Source organism: Pteropus medius, unplaced genomic scaffold, assembly GCF_902729225.1.
Source record: "Pteropus medius unplaced genomic scaffold, Ma_sr-lr_union100, whole genome shotgun sequence".
Taxonomy (NCBI): domain Eukaryota; kingdom Metazoa; phylum Chordata; class Mammalia; order Chiroptera; family Pteropodidae; genus Pteropus; species Pteropus medius.
This window is the reverse complement of record NW_024347867.1, coordinates 966751-991266: the sequence shown is the minus strand read 5'-3', so window position 1 is coordinate 991266 and position 24516 is coordinate 966751. Positions and strand designations below refer to the sequence as shown.

Below are 24516 nucleotides of genomic sequence, written 5' to 3'. Positions count from 1 at the left end.
ACACACCCTTCTGACCACTCTACGACCACCACTTCTATTTTTCTTATCTTTACTCTAGGGCCCTGAGAAAATAACTAGCTTTAAGAAAGCCATTACCTTGATGCTTCTTGTCAGCTGCAGCCTCTTGAAATGCAGCCCCTCCCCCAAGGCTGGGCCGGCACAGCTCCCTTCCCAGCTTCTCAGAGAATGCTCCGCCCGCTCCCTGTGATGGGGAAGACAGAAGGCCCTCCCTGAATTAGAGGAGGAAGAATTGCCAAATTAAACAACTGAAGTGTTAAAGGGTAGAAATGTTCCTTTTTAAGGAACTTTAAAGTGAAATGGCAACAAATATCTGTTTAATTTTCATTCAAACCCTTAGAGGTAGGTGTGGCTTCTTGATAAAAAGTGGAAGTGAACAAACAAAATGCAAACAGACTCACAGAGAACAAACTGGTGATTACCAGAAGTGAGGGAGTTGGAGGGCAGGGTGAAAAAGATGAAGGGATGAAGTAGTACAAATCAGTAGCTACAAAACAGTCACAGGGATGTGGAGTACTGCATAGAGAATATAGTCAATAATATTGTAATGGCTATGTATACTGCCAGATGGGTACTAGACTAATCAGGGGGATTACTTCATAAATTATATAAATGCCTAACGACTGTGCTGTATACTTCAACTAATTAAAAAAGGTGGTAGCAAATCACTGTATTAAAAAATAGAAATCTAATTTAAAATATTTCTTACATGCTTTTTCCTTGCCTTATCTGGCACCTTACATCTGCAGGCAAATTTAAAACCCAGCTAGTCAAGCTCCATTAAAATAGCTCACTAAGGGTCTTGATTGAGATTACACTAAAACCATACATTATTCTACGGAGAATGACTTCTTTTCATATATTTTTTTGTTTCCAGGACATGGTATAGCTTTCCTTTTATTCAGAGAAGTTTCAGAAATTTCTTCACAAACATGGACGTTTCTAACTAAAGGCTGAAAATCACTGGATTGGCAGTAAAGTACACATTTCAAATACCCTCATCGATAATTGGCAATTCCTTATTATATTTTGTTATGTTTTGTTGGTATTTTTTGCTCATGCATTTCAATGTAGGTAAAATTAATTTTTAAAATGTCCATGTCTTTGTTTATATGTCTGAAATAAATTCTGCAAATTTTGTTCATTAAAATTCTCCTGTGTTAAATTTAAACTTAGATTTCTGATTTAACTTAGCCAATTTTAAATATTGTTAGTGATAATTTTGAGAATGAAGATATTTGGGGATGAAGTACCTGTGTATCATATAATATGTAATATATATGTATGTATTTTAAAATCTACCTTTATATAAGCATTAATATTGTAACAATAAATACCAATAAATTAATGAACATCATTTCTAGGCCGGTGTATCAGTGAGGGCTCTAATAATTATATATAACGTTTTGTGCTATAAACAACCCCTAAATCTCAGAGGTTCAACCACAAAGTTTATTTTGCTAGTCTAAAAATTCAATGTAGGTCATCAAGTGGTCAGAAAGGGGGAGGGTTCTTTGTTCCAAGCAGTCATTAAAGGACTCAAACTTCTTCCTGCTTATGTCTCTACCATCTTCTTCGGCCTTGAAGGTCTACACTGCATTCTTTGCACCTGGCTAGCAATCGTATAAAGAGGGGGAGTTGGAAAATCCAGTGGAAGGTTTTAGGGGCTAGGTCTGAGAAATTTCACTGCTGGTCACAGTCGACTAGCTAAAACTGCCATAGAGGCTGGGGAAGGTAGTCTCCCTATGACCTAGGAGGAAAATGAGACAGGGTTTTGTGACCATATAGCATTCTCTCTGCTACAGGAAGTTTTCCCTTTCGATCTTTTATAAACTTGTTATATGTTTAATGCGTCTTTACAAACATGTACCATACTTATGACTAGGACAGAAACTTCTAGTTGCCCATCCTAATCTACTCTTTGCATTCAGGATGGCAGTGTAAATTCTTAAAATAATATTTTTCCCAGACTCCCTTACTGTAAGCCGTGGCCATGTGATGGGATTTCTTGCCAAAGAATATAAGTAGAAATAGTTGCGAAGATTCTAGAGAAGGTACCTCTAAAAGGGGAGAATAGCCAACTTGGGCTTTTTTTCACTTGCCCTCTTTCTCTTGCTTCTCCCCTAGATTTTGACCATGATAGAATTCAGATAGCCATTCTGGACCAAGAAGTGACATAGAAAAAGAATGTAACTCACTAGAGATGGAAGTACCTGAACTTCTGAATAATAGGGCTACCTCATTCCAATCACTTTAACGTAGTGAAACTATAAATTTTATCTTACCTAAGTCACTGTGTCTTCTAATCTCTCTTCTAGGACAAAATAGTTAATCTTACAATCACCAACAAAAATAATATTTTTTATTATAAAATTAATCTTTTCAAAGCTTTCAAATTATTATTATGTAAAGAGGATTATCAGGCCAGTGTAAATAAGTCTTTATTTAAATGGAGAGATATATTCAATTATATATTTTATAATGTAATATTTCTCATTCTGTCTTCTCATTTCACGTTTGGAAAGTAACAACTGCACATAAAGTATAGTCATTACATTAAAACTACATTTCTTGTATTTATTTTATTTATTTTCTATATTGCATATTAATCAGAAAATGTTACACTACCTTACCATTTTCCAAAAAAAAATGCTAAGGAAAAGATTAATTCTTTTGATATATTTTACTATTTTGTAGAAGGAAGAGGAGAAGATAACCAATAATAAATGCTACTACTACTATTACTATTATAATGAAGATAGATAATAATTACAGATACGATAATATCTATTAGATATAAAAGTTTTCTATATACCGGACACTGTTACCAGTACTTCACATATTATCTCACTTAATACTCAGATGGTTACTTTATGGAGAAGAGCCCCCATAACTGACTCATTCTGCATAACAACAGTAATATTATTAATAATAAATAGTATAAAGATAGAAGCCAAAAGTTCTTCCTTATCATGTGCCAGACATTCTGCCAAGTGCTCTGTATGTACCATCTCCCTTGATTCTCATAAAATTTTGTTAGGTAGGTATTATAAATATTCTCATTTTGTAGATGAGGCGTTAAAGAGGTTAATGAACTTCTGCAAGGATATCAAGACTATTTGGCACATAGGATTTGAATCCAGGTATTTGATTCCAGAGTCCATGATCTTAGACACTAAGACACACTGTTTCTACCTTATTGCAAATGACATATGGACCAGTGGAACAGAATCGAGAGTCCAGAAGTAAACCTATATTTATATGGGAAAATAACTTTCGACAAAAAAGCCAAAAACATACAGTGGAGGAAGGAAAGCCTCTTCAATAAATGGTGCTTGGAAAACTGGAAAGACACCTGCAAAAATGAAACTAGACTGTTGTCTATCAGCGCACACCAAAATTAACTCAAAATGGATTAAGGACCTGAATATAAGACCTGAAACAATACAATGCATAGAAGAAAACATAAGAATGAAACTCAAGGACCTTGGACTTAAAGAGGATTTTATGAATTTGATCTCAAAGGCAAAGGAAGTAAAAATAAAAATAAGTGAATGGGACTACATCAAACTTAAAAGCTTTTGCACAGCAAAAGAAACCATCAACAATGTAAAGAGACAACCATCGAATAGGAAAGTATATTTGCAAGCAACACTTCCGATAAAGGCCTAATATCCAAAATATACAAACAATCATACGACTCAATAACAACAAAAATACAAACGATCCAATCAAAAAATGGGCAGAGGACCTGAACAGACACTTCTCCCTAGAGGACATATACAAATGGCCGACACATGAAATGATGCTCAACATAGCTAGTTATTAGAGAAATGCAAATAAAAACCACAATGAGATACCACCTCACACCTGTCAGAATAGCTATAATCAACAGGACAAGTAATAACAAATGTTGGAGAGGATGTGGAGTAAAAGCAACCCTTATACACTGCTGGTGGGACTGCAAGTTGGTACAGCCACTATGGAAAATAGTATGGAGGGTCCTCAAAAAACTAAGAATTCATCTACCATATGATCCAGTAATCCCTCTACTGGGTATTTACCCCAAAGACTTGAAAACCCATATATGAAAAGATATTTGCACACCAATGTTCATAGCAGCATTATTTATGGTGGCCAGGAAATGGAAGCAATGGAAGCGTCCTATGATAGATGATTGGATAAAGAAGCTGTAGTACATATATACAACGGAATATTACTCAGCCATAAGAAGAGATGAAATACTACCGTTTGTGACAACATGGATGGACCTCAAGATAATCATGCTAAGTGAAATAAGCCAGACAGAAAAAATTGAAATCACATATCACTTATATCTGGGCTATAAACCTAAAAGCAACAAATGAACAGGACAAACAGAGACTCATGGACATGGACAATAGACTAGTGGTTACCAGAGCGTAGGGGAAGGGTGGAGGGGTAAAGGGGGTCAAATATATGTTGGCAGAAAGAAATCTAACTATGAAAGTTGAACATTGTTGGTGCGTAAATATATATATATATATATATATATATATATATATATATATTATATATATATATATGCCTTACTGTTAAAGTGTACAGCTAAAACTTATCAGATTACATTAACCAATGTCACTATAAAAAATAAATAAGTTAATTAATTAAAAAAAGAAAAGAAGAATGCTCTATAAATGTGTGCTGGATGAACGGGTGAATTAATTAATGAATTTGAAAGAGTTATGTATTTGGAGTCACAGGAACTTACAGAATTCTATACCTGGTTCTGAATTTAATTTAATATAGACTTATATAAAAGCAATTATGGAAATGAGAGACATCTCATCACTTTAGCCAAATTCTATTAATTAGAAACAAGTCATGGGTTCTGCCCACACTTAAGAGGAGCGGATTACACAAGGGAGTGGGTCACCTAGGGTGTGTCCACCACAATACAAGTGATTCCATTCACATGACATTCTCTAAAAGAGAAAAGTTTAGTGATGATGATATGGTCAGTGGCTGCTAAGGGTTACAGGTAAGGGGAGGGTGGGACTATATAAGAATAGAACAAGAAGCTGTGGGGGTGATGGAACTCTTCTGTATTCTGACTGTGGTAGTGATGACATGAATCTATATATGTGTAAAATTCAAAGAAGTATATGCAGGAAAAGTCCTGTATTAAGAATAAAGTATGATTGTAATGGATAATTAAAAAATACTTAAATGGAAAAATTTAATAATCATTATATAAAAACAAACTCTTTAAAAGTATGCTTTAGAAACCATTTGCTTTTTCCTAAAGCATATTTAATAACAAAAAACAAAAATAATACTCATAATTAGCTCCAGTTCCACTTTTACTTAGGATATAAAAAGCCATTAGAGAATATCACCCATAACTTAACAGTGATAAAAATCTAGATAATCAAAAAAATCTTATCATTCCTTGAGCCCATTAGAGAACTAAGGTAAACTGAATTCCAAAGGGTAATCAACACCTTAAAAGAAGGACGTATGTACTGTTTCACCTTTGGCAAAGTATGGAGACAGAGGTGGCTGTCAGCAAGCAGGTAAAAAAAAAAAAATCAGCTGAAATTTTAATGAATTCTTCAATTCTTAATGGGCTTCTGTGTTAGTAGTTTGAAATATCTGGCATCTCAGGCACTAATACACTCACTGCAAGTTATTTTTTTACAGTCCTTAACCAGAAGCTCATAAACATGACTAAGGACAAAGCAGGAGACCAAAAAGAGCCTATTTCAGTGGTTCAGGTATGCAGGAAGCAATCGGGTGTTGCTGGTGCACTGACATGCAGCCCCATACACTATTCTGGATCCAGGTAAAACAAAACAAAACATATTTTTCTGGGGAAGAGGTAGAAGTAAAATCCATCTGCCCTTTAGGAGGAGAAGGAAGCCCTAGGGCCCAGGATCCTACAGCAATAAAAAGCAGTGGTCAGCTACTGATAAGAAAGGGGCAAGGATATATCTCTCATCAAAGACCAACCCCAGATACAAATCAGAGGTTAGCTGTCATGCCAAGAGAAAAGAATGCTGAGAAAAATGTGCAACCCTGAAGGTCCAGTTGCACAAGCCGTCTTAAGTTTAAGACTGGAGAGGACAACAGAGAGTGCTCCCTGACTCACCACGAGCTTAGCATCTAGTAACAGGAGCCTAATGCTGTGGAAGAGGCAAGAGCGTAAAGAGAGACCCATCCCCAGAGGCACACGAACTGCTGAAAATTTAGGGTAGAGACAAATCTTTGAGAAAAATCTTTTGGCACGCTAGGCTCCACTCTAAGCAAAGCAATGTATGTTAATGCAAGTCAGATGACAATGAAGTGGGAAAAGGAGGACACAATCTCCAACATATTTTGATACCAGCATTATCCTGATACCAAAACTAGGGGAAAAACCATAACATGTAAAGAAAACTATAAATCAATGTCTCTCATAAACAAAGAAAGATCCAATGATATAAATATAAAGATGATACAGAAAATTATATAGAATGACATAGAAAATAAAATGATATAGAGTAAAATCCAATGATACAGAAAAAAATAATATATCATGACCAAATGAAGTTTATCCTGGGAATTTAAGAATGGTTGTACATTTGCAAATCAATGTAACTATCAACAGACTAAAGAGGAAAAAAGTACAGGTCAACTCACTTAAGGCAGAAAAAGTATTTGACATAATTCCACAAACATTTATGATAAATCACTCAGCAAACAAGAACTTAAATAGATCTTTCTCAACCTGATCATGGGCATCTATGAAAAAACTAAAGTTAACATTATACTTAATAGTGAAACACAGAATGCTTTTCCCTGAAATCAGGAATATTTCAAAAATATCTGCTCTTATCACTTCCATTCAATATTAGAGATCCTAGCCAATACAGTAATGGCTGAAAAATAAATTAAAGGCATACAGATTGAAAAGGAAGAAATAAACTGTCTTTATTTGCAGACAACATGGTGATTGATGTAGAAAATCTCAATGAATTTACCAAAAAAAAAAGCTATTAGACCTAATAAATTTATTAATATCACCAGATATAAGGTCAACATAAAACAATTCATTTCTATACAATAAAACTTGGAAGTTGAAGTTTTAAAAAGAACCATTTATAAAATCAAAAACAGGAAATACATAGGGAGAACAAATATATGCAGAATTTGTACGTTAAAGACTTCAAAACACTGATGGGGGAAGTTAAGGAAGAACTAAATAAATGGAGAAGGATACCATGTTCATTGACTGAAAGATGAACTATTTTTAGGATGTAACTTCTCTAGAAAGATACCTATAAAGTTATGAAAATCTCAATAAAAATCCCAGCAGACTTTTTGTAGAAACTGAGAGGATATCTTTAAAATGTTTATGGAAAAGCAAAGGAACCAGAATAGCCAAACCAATTTTAAGGAGGAAATACAAAGTTGGAAGACTCATGCTGATTTCAAGACTACAGTAATCAAGACAATGTATTATTGGCATAAGATAGATATATAAATATTATACAAACAGACTAGCAAATTACAGTCGATAGATTTTTATTTTCAAGAAGGCATTTTAATAAACCTGTTCTATTATCTGCCTGTGCCATCGAATCTCGACATCCCTGGTCCACCCGCGGCCTGAGTCTCCCATTTTCCAGCTCCATTTCTTACAGGCACTGCCCTGGCCCCACTCACGTTAGAATTCTGGCAGCGCCACTGTTTTGCCTCAGGCAGATACCAGAACCCATTCAATTCCACTAACTTTTATTAAGCGCCTGCTGTGTGCAAAGCTCCGAATTCTGTGTTGGACTCAAGAACCGTCAATACGCCCTGGGGCCTAGTCTCTGCCCTCTGAAAGAGGATTCCAGCCTATCCCAGCCCTGCCTTCCCTCAAGCTCCTACCTGTGACTTCCGCTAGACCAGGAACCCTCTCACAGTCTTCGCTTAGCCACGATCCACCTGGAAAAGGCCTCAGCTCTGGCGCAGACCCACAAGAAGGATCTTGGCCACTAGTAACCTGGCGCTGAGCAGGGGGTGGGTGGAGAGGCCCTACCCATTGGGCCCTCTGCTCAGACCGGAGGTGACTCTCCAGCCCGCGTTCTCCACGCCATGAGGGTCCCAGACCGGAGCAAGGGTTACCTCCCTGTTCCTCAGAGAACGCTGCCGGCCAGGCGCACACTCACCAGAGGTCGTTGTACTCATTAGGGATAGTCTCTATGCCGTTGTCGCAGGCTACAGTGACGTAGCAGTTTTGGAAACATAGGTTTGTTCCCACCAGCAACACAGCACGGCTACAACTCGGGCTCGAGCCTAGGTTCCGCCAGCGAGACAACACACAGACCCAAATCGGGCTGGCCGGCAGAGAGTGGGCAGGGGACTAGGAGGGACCAGGCTAGTCGGGGAAGTGTTAATGTCCACTTAGAAAGGAGGCTGCAGGAGAGGGGGCTGCAGCAGAGGGCCCTGCTCAAGGGGACTCAATAGAATTTTAAGAATGGTAAGTAAATGGAGAAATGATGTTTTTTTCAACAAACAGTGCTGAAAAAATTGGACACTGTATGCAGAAATAGTCATTTTGATCCCTTAGCTAAGACTATACACAAAAATTAACTCGAAATAAATTACCGACTTAAGTGTAAAAGCAAAGATTATAACACTTCTAGAAGAAAACGAAATAGAAAGTCTTTGAGACCTTCATTTAGGCAAAGATTTATTAAGACAAAAAGCATGGGACATAAAAATTTTGATAAATTAGAAAAATTCTTATCTTCAAAAATAAAATGAAAATCCACAGAGTGGGAAAATATATTTGGAAAACATATTTGATAAAGAACTTTTACCTAGACTATATAAAGAATTCTGACGATTCAATAATAATAACCCAATAAAAATGGACAACAAATTTAAAGACTCTCTTCAAAAAAAAAAGTATCATCTACTCTCTGAAAGTTTAACCCACTCCACTTTTATATATTACATTAGTACCTGTTTTCACTAACCAAAAAAAAAAAATTCTTAAGAGGATTTCCACTTTTATGAAAAAAGTGAAAATAGCATTCAGCGTTTGTTTTGCAGTGAGCAGTTATAGAGGCATCTTGCACCCCCAGCAGTTAACAATGACACTGCCCAGCTATTTCCCTGGGAACTACAGTCAGCATCAACCAACCATAACTTTGAACTGTGTGAGCATCTGTGCTTTATCTAGATTTTTGTGTGTGTGTGTGTGCATCTGTTGGCAAGACGTGTCCTAAGGTTTCAGAAAAGCTTAAAAGAGCCCGTAAAGGTGTTAGGCTTAGCATAAAATTGGATGTAATTAAGCATATTCGGTATGATTTAGTAGGTTACTTTTGGGGTGTGGGGATGTTAAGTTTTATTTCCATATAAATTATTTGTAATTCCTTCTTTGCTTTATGCCATTTTGGTTTATGAAAGGTTTCAGTGGAACACTATACTTTCGGATAGTGGGGGAAATCTGTGTATGACTGTCAAATGAACACTTTAAAAAGATGTTCCAATGGTATTAGTAGTTAAGGATATGCAAGTAAAACCAAAATGAGACACCACTAACACTTTTGTAAGAATGGCTAATATTAAATAGAGAAAAAAACTGACAGTATCAACTGCTGGCAATGATGCAGAGCTACTGGAACTCATACATTGCTGGTAGAAATATATCACAGCTTGCTTTAGAAAACTGTTTGGCAGCTTCTAATACAATTAGACATACATTTACCATATAAACCTGAAATCCCACTCCTGTGTGTTTACCCAGGAGAAATGAAAACGTATGTACAGAAAAAGGTTTGTTCTGGAATGTTTATAACAATTTAAATCATAATTACCAAAACTATAAATCTCTTGGTGAGTAGACACACAAACAGTAGAATACCTCTAAGCTATAATATGGAATAAACTAATAAATGCAGCAACATGGGTAAATATCAGAACCATCATGCTAAGTTAAAGACACCAGATGCAAAAGGCTACATATTGTATGGTTCCATTTATATGACATTATGAAAACTGAAAAACTATAGGAACAGAATTTAGATCAGTGGTTGCCAAGATCAGGGTAGAGAGAGTATTAACTTCAATGGGGCAGGAGGGAACATTTTGGAGTTATGGAAATATTCTATAACTTGACTGGACAGGCATACCTCAATTTATTGTGCTCTGCTTTACTGTGCTTCACAGATACTGTGGTTTTTTGTTTTTTGTTTTTTTAGAAATTGAAATATTTTGGCAATCCTGCCTTGAGTAAGTCCTTTGACAACATTTTTCCAACAGCATCTGCTCACTTCATGTTTCTGTGTCACATTTTGGTAATTCTCACAATATTTCAAACTCTTTCATTATTATTGTATTCGTTATGGTGATCTGTGATCAGTGATCTTTGATGTTACCATTGTAATTGTTTTGGGGCACCACAAACCACACCCATATAAGATGGTAAACTTAATCGATAAATGTGTATATTTTGACTGCTCCACTGACCTGTCATTCCTCTGTCTCTCTCCCTCTCCTCAGGCCTCCCTATTCCCTGAGACATACTATATTGAAATTAGGCCAATTAATAATCCTACAATGACCTCTATGTGTTCAAGTGAAAGAGTTGCATTTCTCTCACTTTCAATCAAAATAGTCAATGACCCCTAAGACACAGATGCAAATAACTAACGCTGGCTATAAACAAAGTTGAAATCTTATTATTAATGTTCACTGGCTGAATGTCAGCCGACCTAAAGGTGAAGAATATCAGAAGGAAACCTACTAAGAATGAGCATCCCAGGTAAGAAAAGGCAAGCCAGACAGTAAATCACTGCCAGGGCCAAAGGGACAACATAGTCTCTGGTCAAATGTACGTGGACATGATAGAGAGAGTAAAAAGAAAAAAAAAATACCAACCAGTGACCTAGAGGTCACAAGAAGATAAACCTGCTATCTTTGGAAGTTTTGTATTCCCCTGGAAATGCTAAAACCTACACAGTACAATGGATGAAGCTGCTAAAGAGTCAAGATTCAGTATGATAGAATGGGAAACATATTAAAAGAAATTTTAAAAGGCTGATAAGGACCTCACAACTTCATCATCACACACATAGCAAACAAAGCTTTACTACACTCTGAGTATTAAAGTAGAGAGACTAGTGTTCTTCCTGGGATTAACAAATGAAGAGATCTCTATGGGACCTGCCTTGGGGGATTTAAAGAAAAAAAAATCCCTTTCTTGTCCTCCTCTCCCCCACACCCACTGTTATTCTCTGAAACACTCGCAGGAAAAGATCCAGACTGGACCTAAATTATTCCTGTCACCACTCTGAATAAAGGTACTTATCAATTCTTTACTAAGGAGATATGAGAGACTGCTAAAGATATAATATTTAAACTTCAGAGTTTCTCAGACAAGCATTAAGGCAAGGTTACCTATTTCTCAAACAGATAGATATACAGACATGGGCTTGGGACAGAGTTCTAACTTTACTAGCTGACTGGAGGGACAACTGGCACTACCAGATATTAAAATATATTACGATGTTAAAATAATTTTTATTTTTTATTTTTTTCAATTAGTTGACATACAATATGCTATTAGTTTCAGTTGTACGACATAGTGATTAGATATTTATATACCTTATGAAGTGATCACCCTGATAAATCTAGTACTCATCTGACACCATACATAATTATTACAATATTATTGACCATATTCCCTGTGCTATACTTAACATCCCCATGACTATTTTGTAACTACCAATTTGTACTTCTTAATCCCTTCTCCTTTTTCACCCACTCCTCCTACACCTCTCCCATCTGGCAATCATCAAAATGTTCTCTGTATCTAAAACTTCATCAACAGTCTAAGAAGTAGCAAGGAGTAGATATAAACATAAGAAGGAAGGAGAAAAGAAGAAAAAAAGTGCAAAATAAACAATTAAAAACCTGAATGTGCATGTGATTGACTGCTGCATCTGGATATAGACTAGAAATCAATCGGTGAACTCTGAATCATCTAGAGAAATCTTTAGGGCATTGGTCTGTGTTTAACTGCCTGTTTAACCACACACACACACACGCCCCCCCAGTAATTTTAGAGGCTTCTATTGCTTTAGGGCTAGTAAATCATTTTCTCCTTCTGTGCTTATACATAGCCTCCTTAAACCTTGCAAGGAAGTTTAAAAGTAATTCTGAATGGGCGATACTAAAGGATACTCACTTAAAGAAAAGGCAAAGAGAAAAGAGAATAAGCTAAGGGATTTCTTCTGTCAAAGGAGAAAGAAAATAAACAATGAAAATAGAAAAGACATACAAAATGATGAATACTAGGCACCAAAAAAAAAAAACATATTGTGGTTGGGTAAAATATTTAAAAATAAAGGAACACAAGAGAAGTTGATATATACTGCCCCAGTATGTAGGCCTTATTATAGCTATTACATATAATAAATGAATGAGTGTGTGTATAGTAGGAAATTGGGGCAGAGGGTGTTGGTGAGCGCATCAAGGACACCATTTTTGTTATTGGATACTTTGGTGCCTCTTGAAGTTTATTCTATGGTAATCTTTTAACTTTTTAAAGCTGCCAGTGCTGCCCAATCTATTCAAAGTAGCCAGATACAGATACTGGGGTTTGTGTCTCTTAGACTCAGACAATGACATAATTAAGAGGATGAACTTAGGGGTCAGATATTTGGACTCACTGACTACCTAAGGATTTCTTGAGAGTCAGGCAGTGGGCTGAGACCTACAAGACTTCTATAAGTAGACATCATTATACCCATTTGTATAATTTCTTTATAGGAGTTTAACATATTTAATTCTTTCCTAACACTAGAATCCAAAGGTTTTAACTTAAAATGTTATGGCTACTGAGCCAGAATCAAAATAAATTGTACTCCATACTCTCAACTTAACCATGTTTTAACATGAAACGGAATGAGCCTTCTTAGCAATGTCACCTGGATCATGGAGGGTCTGGCCCTATGATCTGGGTGTTTTGATTTTCACTCTAGCTGCTTGTCCAACAGAGCTTTCTCCCTGCTTGACACTTCTATGTCCAACTGCTTTTCTGGGGCTCAACTGGCTTCACATAAAGATTCCCCAAATCATGAGCATCTAATTAACCTATGCTGTCTGAAAGCAGAGAATCAAACCAATTGAAAGGAAATGGCTTGAAGAAACTTCCCTACCAAAATTTTAGCAGATGTGTCATTCTGAAACACAGTAAGGAGATGAAATCTCATCTGTGATGTAGAGGCCATGTTTATTTTCCTTTTTGTTCTTATTATTTGAAATGCTCTCTGTGACACAGTTATTTGGTTCATGCTAAAATCATCTCTCGGGAAAAGTGTGAAGTGGGGACAGGGAGCAGAGTAATAATTGCCTCGTGTCTTCTGTAGGCCAAATTCGATGTAACTATGTATTTTTAGTGCTTTCTTTTTGAGTTCTCACATCAATCCTAATGTGGGGCTTTTTATTCTAGACACATACAAATTTGTAAACAGAACTACAATCACACTTTGCATATTGCTTCACAGCCTGCTAATACAAAATACACTTCGTGGCTTTGTTTGCTCACTTCACAAAAATAGTTGCCTAGAGAAAATTTGGAAAATCTGGCAAGCACCATCTTGTGACCAGCATCAGAACTGCATCCCGTTACTACCAAATCCTTCTTATGGGAGAAGGGTAGGAACTACATCCTGCCAAGCCAGCAGTTTTCTCAGGCTTCTAGAATATACCATGCTCAGATTTAGACTTTTGTTATGCATTACACAAAAAAAATGGAATGCTAATGTCTTTACTTCCAATATCCTGATCAAAAGAAAACTGCATGCTTACTGAAAATTGAAAAAATAAAGATTTGTAAAAAGAAAGTATAATTCTGGAAAAAATTAATCAATATTGTTTCTTGAAATCCTTCCATATTTTTTCTTTACATATATATATGAATGCATGTCATTTGAGACCACTTAACCACACTCAAGCCCATGCTTTCAAAGTTTTTTCCATATAAGTATTTTCAATGTGATTTTTTAATGAATCACTTCAAATGTAATTCACCAATTTGTAACATTTTCTCAAATTTTTTTCTAATATTCTTAAAAATGACTAAATATGTATTAATTATTTTTAAATAGATAGTAAAGTGTCCTGTCTCTCCAACCACACAAATAATCCCGTTAGTAGGTAGCCTTATATTTTTTTCTGATTTTGTTACACATACTGTATTAACGTGGTCCTTTATCTATAAACGACATAATGTGGTGCTTGCCATTCTGTAATATTCAGTTTTCACCTAATACTTCTGAGACATGTTCAAATCACTACATGTTCATACTTCCATTTGTCAGCTATCTAATATTTAATTGTATGGATGCACTATGCCACATAATATTTTGAAAACTGCTAATAGAAATAAGCCAGACCCTCTCTCAGTATTAAATTTAAAAGATATAGAAAAATAGTTCTTGCTGACGACGACCATACCTGTGGTCATAAAGAATGAGTTGCAAGGAGGACACATACAGGGCAATAGCTAACACAGCAACCAGGATACATACATGCTTGATCAGGTCCAGGAAAATTTCCACTATTGGCAAAAAACAAGAGGGGTATGCTTGCTTGCCTGTATGTGTCTACGAACGTTTATGTGTCTGAAACCAAAGGGTATGCTGTTGCAGCTTCATGTTGCTCTTCTAATTATAAAAAATGATCATGAAATGAAGCAATTTAAAATATGTTGAAATTGGTTAAAAATATATTTTGAAACCCCCTGTAATCTGAACACTCCAGAGATGCTGACTGTTAACAGAGATGTCTAGTTCCCTCCTTAAGGAAAATGCTTCTATTTTTTACAAATGTTATCACTCAACAGCATATCTGGATCTCTTCCATGCTCCTGCACATTTAAATTTGTGTTTGTATGTCTCAATCACTTTTTATGTTTATATTTTCTATCATTTTTGTGTAGAATAATAAATGTTTAACTCAAAATATAATAAACTGTAATGAAGATAGAAACATAGCTATGTAAAAAATTAACATGAACAACATGTCTCACTGAAGTCTTAATTTAGAAGCTGTAATCTGATCACCCATTCCCACACTGTGGACTTCAGAAAATATCGGAAGAAACTAAATTTTCGGGGGGTTGACTCTGTCACAATAACAATTTTCCCCAAACTATATTTCATTACTGTCTCTCGCAGGCAATAATCTCTACTTTTTTTCACTGTAACAACAAAGCCCAAAGAAATTCCCAGAAAATAACTAGCTTTAAGACAGCCATTACCTTGAAGCTTCTTGTCAGCTGCAGCCTCTTGAAATGCAGCCCCTCCCCCAAGGCTGGCCCGGCACAGCTCCCTTCCAAGCTTCTCAGAGAATGCTCCGCCCCCTCCCTGTGATGGGGAAAGCAGGGGGCCTTTCCCTCAATTAGAGGGAGGAGAATCGCCAAGTTAACTGAAATTCACTTAAAGGGGAAAAACATTCATTTTTAAAGGACTTGAAAGCGAAATCGCAACACGTGTCTCTTTAATTTCCATTCAAAACACAGGGGTAGGTGATTTCCTGAAAAAAAAGTAGCAAATCCCTTTATCAAATCCTAAAGACCCAGTTAAAAAAAAAATCTCTTAGCAAATTGTCCAATTTGGTAACAGACAGAGGGGAGGGGGTGTTGGGAGGCTGGGAGAATGGGGTGAAGGATTAAAGAAGTACAAATTAGTAGTTGATAGTTGGGCACAAGGATGGGGAGCACGGCACAGGGAATGCAGTTAGAATTAATATGATGACTAAGTGGAGGGCCAGGGGAGGGAGGGAGCAATTCAGGGAATCGTTTTATGAACAATATAGATGTCTAATCGATGTACTGTATACTTGAAACTAATTTAAATAAATAAATTTATTTTTAAAAATCTCTTGCATATTTTTCTTGCCTTTTCTGGCACCTTATTTTTACAAAAGACATTAAGACACGGCTGGTCAAATTTCATTAAAAAGACCCACTAGGTCCTTGTTTGTGATTGAAGTGAATTAATACATTATTTTGTGGAGAATTAAATTTCTACAATTTTAATCCTTCTGGCCCTGGGACATATGTCTCTTTTTACTCAAGTTGTCTCATTCATCCTTCAGAATGTCTCATAGTTTTTTCAAGCAAAGTCATTTTTAAACATAACGCATCAATCAAAATCCTTAAAGAAAAGATGTATCTGAATATAATAAAATTGATAGAAACTATGATAAAAACACAATAAAAGTTAAAAACAGAACTTGACATGTCTAACCAATGTACTGTATACTTGAACCTAATAATAAAATAAAATTAAAAAAAGAACTTTACAAAACTTTTAATTAAAATTTCTAAAGAGATTAATAAACTCTTTACAAATTAATAATAAATAAACAGCAAAGTTAAAAATAAGCAAAGGAAAAATATTTAAATAAAAATGAGCAAAGGACATAAATAAGCAATTCACAGTGTTCTGAGTGCATAATTCTTCCTCGCTCCTGATTTGCTTCCCTATGAGCAAACGCATGTAGTACAACTATGAGTATCTCTGTACAGTTGCAAGCCCCTAGCCTGTTTGGTAGGTTTAAATGTACTGTTATAAGGCCCACTCGGCTCTCATAATCATTGTCCTTCAATGTATCATATCCTTATGCAAAAGCTGACATCTTGGCTTCCAACTGCAACTTCATTTGTTTTATATCAATTTGTTCAATTTGTTCAGTGCAGAAAGGGAGATGCTATACATAGGGGCCCCTCAAAACTCAATTCAAAATAAAGATTAAAACTGAACAATACATAAAAGATGCTCACCTCCCCTAATAACCAAGGAGATGCAACGATAAAGAACAATGAGATTTCATTTTTCTACCCAATACGACTTACAAAGAAACGATGAAATGATACAATGGATAGTTGGCAAAGGAGTGATAAAATGGGCACTCTTGCTCATGAGCAAGGTCATAAAGCTGGAAGAGGGCAAGACAAAATCAAAGCCAAAGTCTATCAGACTCCCAAACAGAAGGATATTTTCTCTTTCTACCAGTACTCACTGCCTCCTGGGCTTAGAATCCTGTCCCTTGGTAGAAACGAAAATATCATTCACTTTCAGATTGCGATGGAACTCGTGAACATGATCCCAGAGTGAGTATTGCTTAATCTTTATGTCTCTGCTGGTGAACATATTGGTCATCTACCGCCATCTTCAGTAACTACCATACTTGTCTATGAACTCTATCTTTTGTATACATCTACATTCCCATACAAATTTTAAAAATATATATTTTTCTGCACTATGCTTTTGCACTGACCATATCTGTATGATAGTATTCACTTGGCTATAGAGTAGTCATAACATGTCTCTTTGTGTTGCAGGGTTTGGCAGTACCTTCCCTTTCAGATATGGTTATTCCTGGACAGGGGCTGAAAATCATTTGTTATGCAGACAAATGCCCATTTCATTCCATTTCATTCATAACTGACAACTCCTTGTTCTTGTGCTTTTATTGTTTACAATTGCTAATCCAATATAGGAAAATCATATTTCTATTCTCTTTTATTGAGCTTTTTGTTCACAAAATATTCAATAAATTAAAAAATAAAATTTAGATTTTTATTTTCTTTAAACTTAGAAGTGTTGTATCCCAGGAAATGCTAAAACCTATGAAGAACAATGGATCATTCTTAGAGTTCTCTTAAGATAATATTATGCTAAGTTTAAAAACAAAAATATTATAAAACATAAATGAAGTTGGTGAGGCTCTCACAACCCCATCCATTATAGAGTAAATGAGTAAACATGACTATCTCCTGCCACCCTCAGGTTAAAGAAACAGATCTGCAGTATGACATAGCTCTTCTCATAATTAACAAAGAGAAAGAAAACTGTCTGCCTTGGGGACTCTAAAGAAAGAAGCCATCATTTTTTTCAGAGACACATAAGGGTCAAGCTGCATCAAAATCATTCCAGTAACCAATCTGAATAAAGGACACCAAGGGTTCTTTGATGAGGAGATACGGATTTCTGTTGGAGAATCCAAAGTCTAGCCTTTAAGAGTTTGTCAGAAAGGCATTATGACAGAGTTACGTTTTTGAAGTGTTCAAAAAAAAAAGGCAGGCAGACAGTTCTGGGTTTGAGACCTTTATTAGCTCAGTGGAGAGAAAACTTTCAAATCATTGGCAGCTCTGCTAAGCTGTCATTCCTCATACTAGATAGCATAGTTAAGAAAGATGCATGAGTCACACTGAATCTCTGATATTAATCTACATTATCTAAATATTAAACCATATTTAATGGTACAATAATAAAAAAAGAGTTTAGTACCTTTCTAAATGTGTAGTAAGAGACAAAACAGGAAGTATGAGAAAAGAGGAAAAAGTCCTAATTCAACCACAGAGACACTGAATTTGCACATGTTTAATTACTGTATCTGAATATAGATAAGAAATCAATCATTAGATACAAAATATGGTGGAAAAATCCTTAGGTCACTGGTCTGGCTTTAGCTGCCTGGTGTTTCAGAGAAGCAGTGTTTCTGAAGCACCCATAACTCTATTGCATTAAGGCTAGTAAATGATTCTCACCTGCTCTAGCCTCTACTTATCCTTCAGAAACTTCACAAAAATAGCTTCGATAAAGTGTTTTCAATGGGTAACGACTGGATTAGATTAAAACATGGCAAAAAAAGAAAAAAAGATCAGATAAGTTTACTTACTAAGCAGAAAGAATGGGGATAATGAGAATGGAGACGATACAAATCACAAAAGATAGTGAGAATCAGACAAAGTCAGAGACGTGGAACATATTCTGGGGGAGCAGAACAAAAACAGAAAGAAGTATTATAACACAAACCAAATATCCTATCTTTACTATTTCTATTGTACTATAAGAAGGGAATGTGTGTGGGAGGGGCTTTGGTGGTGTCAGAGACATTATTTGTGTTCCTGGATAATTTGGGCCTTTTGGACCTCACTGGGTTATCATGAGTAAATGCTGGGCTTTAATGTTTCCTAAGCTGCTATTGCTGCCCTGTCTGTCCAAAACAACCAAAGGTCTCATGGACACAGATAGTGGGGTTCAGCACCAACAACCTCATTAAGAGAATGACTTTAAGAGTCAGAGATTTGTGATAGTTGTTGGAAAACAAATATGTTAAACTACTACCAAAAATTATTCAAGAGAGTACAAAGATGTCTAGTTAAGGAAGGTCCTAAGACCTTGAGCAGGTCTTAAGAGATCTTTGTAACTATGCTATCTTGTATGTGGTGATAACAATCTAGCATAGATGTCAAGGACTAGAGAATCACACCACTCGCTGGATCCTCAGTTAAACACTTGAATAGGCTCTTGCATGATTTCTTCATAGTAGTTTAATGCATGAAAAATCTCCCCCAAACTAGAAACTATGACGTGTAATTACAAAACATTATGGCAGCAGAATAGGGAGCAAAATAATCTTTGTAAATCTGTACCTCAAATTTTCAACTTAATATGATTTTAATAGAAAATGTGGCTTTTAATTTAAAATGCTATGGCTTTAGAGCAGGAAGTAAAATGTATTATATCCCAAGTTCACAACATGTTTATTTATTTATTTTACTTTTATTTATTATTTTATTTTAATTTTCAATTACAGTTGGCATACAACAAACATTGTATTAGTTTCAGGTGTACAACATATCAACATGTTTTTAATGTGAAATATTTCATGAACTGAGAAGAGTTTTTCTCAATGTCATATAGATCAAGGAGAGTCTGGCCCTCTGACTTGGTTGTTTTCTCACTCTAGCTGCTTGTCCAACAGAGCCTTCTCCCTGCTCTATACAACTGTGCTTTTCTAAGGCTCAACTGGCTTCATATGCAGATACCCCAGGTCATGTGCATCTGATTAATCTAGGCTGTCTGAAAGCAGAGAATCAAATTAATTGAATTGGAAACAGCATGAAGAAACTTCCCTACCAAAACTTTAGCAGACATGTCATTCTGAAACACAGTAAGGAGATGAAATCTCATCTGTGATGTAGATGCCATGTTTATTTTTCTTTTTGTTCTTATTCGAAATGCTGTCTGTGATACAATTGTATTTGGTTCATGCTAAAATCATCCCTTTCATGAAACATGATGTGGGGAGAAGAAGGGAATAACAATTGTCTTGTGTCTTCTATTCGCTAAATCTGTGCAGCTACTTTTAAAAACGGTTTTCTGCTTGAATTCTTGCATCAGTCCTTGTATGGATCTTGTTTCTGTTATATATATATATATATATATATATATATATATATATATATATATATATACACATACACACACACACACACATATATGTGATATATATATGTGATATATATATCACATATATATATCACATATATATATCACATATATATTGCAGCTTTTCAACAGAAATGCAATCACACGCTAATACTGTCTTATAATCTGCTAATACAAAATACATTTTTATTGATTCATTTGTCCACTTCATAAAAATGGTTGCCTGGAGAAAATTTCAGACACCTGGAAAGTGCCATCTTGTGACTAGAACCAGAACTGCAGACATCCAGGTCCTTAGTGAGGAAGGGTGGGAACGACAGCCATTGAGACAGTAGCCTTCTCAGAGGCTTCTAGATTTTTTTCACTCAATTTGAGTGGTGTGTGTTATGTAAAAATGTAATCATAATTCCTCATTTTAATGTTTGTTATTATAGTATCTCTCATGCATATTGTATATCGTTCATCTTTTGATCTTTCAAAGAAAGTAAATCCCCACAATAATGATCAAAATATACTGGTTTGCTCTATATATTTCTAGATTTTTTTCTATAGATATAAATGTGTATGGTTTTTGAAACTAGACCTTTAAATCTCCCAAGAATATATTTGAATATCTTCCCACATCAATAGTGTCTACATTATCTTTTTGTAAATTACTTTTGCAATATTTTTCTATATTACTAAAATTACTCTTTTTCTCATAATAGAAATTATTCAAGCTTACTCTTTTCAAAATGAGATTTTAAAAGCGGAGAAATGTAATATATAGAAGGTTGAAATGTTCTGTCTCTCCAACTATGTTTATATTTCAAATTAATAAAGTAGCCTGTATATTTCCAGATTTTTCTTGCATATATTGTATTAATATAATACAAGCCATTCTGCAATTTGCTTATTTTTAGAATATACCTTGTAAATCTTTTCTTTTCATTGCATTTAGTTTATTGCATTAGCTTATTCTTCTTATACCTGCATAGTATTCAACATTATGGATGCACTATCTTATATGACCATTCCATGATATGTTTTAAACATGTTTTGAATTCTTTCTTAAAAGTACATAAAATGCAAATAAAAATCTTCTGCTCAAATCGAAGTCTGGACTATAGTCTAAATATTTCAATTGCAAGAAAAGCACAAGCAACCAGATAACTAGCCTTCTGAGAGCCACAGAAAAATCTAACTTCAGCTAAGGACAATGCAGCATATGTGGGTATCTATTTAAATATCTGTAAAAAAAAATGGAGTGTTTCCTTTCGGCTCCATTATGTTTCCAAAAAAAAAAAAACTAAAAGTACATAAAATCTGAAGAAAATACCCTCAAAACTCTTAGCCCTGAGTTGTTCAAATCTCTTTGATTTTATATATATACTATTTACAATTACATTTATTCACCAACATATTTAAACACCTTTCCATGTTTATATGTTTACACATTTTTTTGGAAGTTAGTTTTTTCCCCATGTTTTTAAATTCTCATCTCAAGTTATTTTCATGCTGACATAGGTACTAAACGCTAAGTGAAATGAGGAAGGAAGAAGTGGATATCCCTCTCTTTTTTCCTTAGACATCCTTTATTACTAGATATATTGTTTGTTGTATTTTATTATGTTAATACGTCTCTTCTTTAGATGATAATTTTCAAATATTTTTCATATTACAGTAAAAATAGGAATATATAATTCTTTTGATAGGGATGTGGACAAAGGTTATCTTTTGCATATCTAAAAAATAGCGATTATTTTAAGACTTTGAGTATCTCCTTACAAACAACCAAACTTTTGTCAGAGTACTTAAATATGCAATTATATATTACTTCAGGATTTTACTATATAAACCACTAAAACCATAAGAGTTGTTAGAAACACAATCGAAACAACCAAAGTAATATAAAAAGCCAAGATTTCCAACTAACTTCATTTTTCATTTGAGAGTATCACAATCTTTTTTTTTCAAAATAAGGAAAATTAATTTCTCAAGTTTTGTTTCATCATTTATCTCTGTTACCACTGCTTTTTTATTGAAACATAAAATGCCCTATTCGAAAGTTAGCTTTTGCCAATCTCTTGAAGAAATTTTTCCGCAGGTGTAATCTGATCACAACCTCCCCCACTTTTAAAATATGGACGTTTAAAATATCTGAAGAAATACAAAATCCAGGTATTAATTCCCTCACAGAAGCAACGAAGCTCACAAAACGACATTCCTTTCCTACTACTCCAAAGCAGCAGTCCCAAGTCTCCAGAAATTTCCAAAAAATAACTAGATTTTAAAACAGCCATTACCTCCAAGCTTCTGCTCTTCAGCCGAGGCCTCCGAAGTCTGTTTGTAATGCGCTCCTCCCCCAAGACTGGCCAGGCACTGCTTTCTTCCAAGCTTCTCGAGAATGCTCCGCCCCCTCTCTGTGATGGAGAAAGCAGAAAGATCCTTCCCTCAAATAGAAGGTAAAACACCAAGTTAAACTGAAATACAGTTAAAGGAAAAACGACGTTTATTTCAAAGAGCTTTAAAGCGTAATGGCAACATATGTCTGTTCCATTTCCACTCAAACCCCTAGAGTGAGTGATTTCCTGAAAAAAAAAAGTAAAGGAAAAAGATAAATTCCTTTTGCTTTAGTAAAGATACAGTTGAACTATTTCTTACATACTTTTTCAGGCCTTCTCTCGTACTTTATCTCTGGTAAATTTAAGACCTGCTACTCAAGCTCCACTAAAAAAGCATGCAAAGTGTCTTGATTGGAATTGTAATGACTTAATACTTATTTTAGGTAGAATTATTTCTTTACAATTTTGAATGTGGAACTGGGACATAACATGTTTCTCCTTTCAATCAGGTCTTCTAATACTTCCTTCCTTAGGTCATTTCTAAAGAAAAATTGTCAAACAAAATGATCTGACTGTACTGAAATTGAATATATATATATATATATATATATATATATATAATATATATATATGTATGTATGTATCAATAGTAAAATCACAATAAGCCAAAGTAAAAAAATCAACCACAATCTTAGAAATGCTTTTCAATGCATATGATTGTATAAACAAAAATATCCCTAAACTAGTTCTTATATTCAATAAGAAAGAAACAAAGAGCAGAGTAGAGAACTGGGGAAAGGACACAAGCAGATATTTCAGTGTTCTTTTATACCTCTGATATTTACTTCCCTGTGAAGAAAGCTCAAGTAGTGCAACTTGAAGGCTCTCTCTGCTTCTCTAGACTAGACAAACTAAACTGGGATAGTTTGCTTAAATCTGGGGTTATGTTAGTCCCATTTTACTCTTGTAATGAGCAATATCCTGCAATTCACTTTCCTATCTTAATAAACCTGGCATTTTGATTTCATATGCTATTCTATATTATTGTAATTTGTTCATTATTTTCAAGATGTGGAAATTGTAAACTTTTATGTACACATTAATTACTTCAAAATGTTTAATAAAGCAAAAGTGGACAGAAATACATTATTGGGCAAGCAGGAACATTTTGTTCTGCTCTAAGAGAATTGGAAGGAAATGCTGGGCAGCTCTTCCTGAGGCTCTTTTAACATACAAAACATTTTGATCTCTTCTGGATTAAAGTTTATTCATGTTGGTCTTGTAGCGTCTGATATGATTTCTAAGAGCACTTTCCGTCAAGGTCTCTAATAATTTCAAAACCCAAAGCTTCTTAGTACTGCACCTCTATAAACACAGTTTCTGTTCATGAGAATTTCTACAAAATTGTGGAATGAGTTCTACTGTTTAACAAGGACATAACACTAAGAAACATTGTTCACTGAAACCTAGCAACATCAAGAACATAGAACTGATATACTTTGTTCTTTAAAACCATAAGACCTTGAGAAACTGCTATTCAAAACAAAAAGGTTCTATTCTGAGGGTTGCTCTTTTATTGCTGTTGATATAATTTTAATTTTCTTTAGTATTAAAATATTTTAAAGAAACCAGTGTATAGAAAATAAACATACCAAAATATAAAATATGAATATACCAAGTGTTAGTGAGAATGAGGAGCAACTAAAGTGTTCATACACTGCTGGAGTATAAATTGAAACTAATACTTTGGGAAATGTTTGGCATTATCCTCTAAAGTTGAATATTATAAAGGTTAACAGATTACATCTTAGGCTTTCAGTAGCAGAGTGTCATATCTAAATTGGTAATAGAGAAATGATCTCCTCAGAGGACAATGTATACTTTAGAACACATTTAAACTATCCAGTGGG

General features: G+C 34.9%; 1 protein-coding gene across 7 annotated transcripts in view; it reads right to left on the bottom strand.

Annotated features, from left to right (window-relative positions):
- Positions 1 to 22743, bottom strand: part of PWWP3B (PWWP domain containing 3B) — a 28442-nt gene extending 5699 nt beyond the window's left edge. For 2 of the 7 annotated variants that reach the window (XM_039878949.1, XM_039878956.1), the window contains exons 1-3: positions 22568 to 22634; positions 15299 to 15475; positions 97 to 230 (exon numbers count right to left, since the gene is read on the bottom strand). The gene's annotated coding sequence lies outside the window, so the exon portion shown is untranslated. Of the gene's footprint in view, positions 1 to 96; positions 231 to 15298; positions 15726 to 22567 lie in introns of those variants that run through there. The other 5 variants (XM_039878951.1, XM_039878952.1, XM_039878955.1 and 2 more) reach the window with 5 other exon arrangements.
- Between the last annotated feature and the right edge of the window lie 1773 nt (positions 22744 to 24516).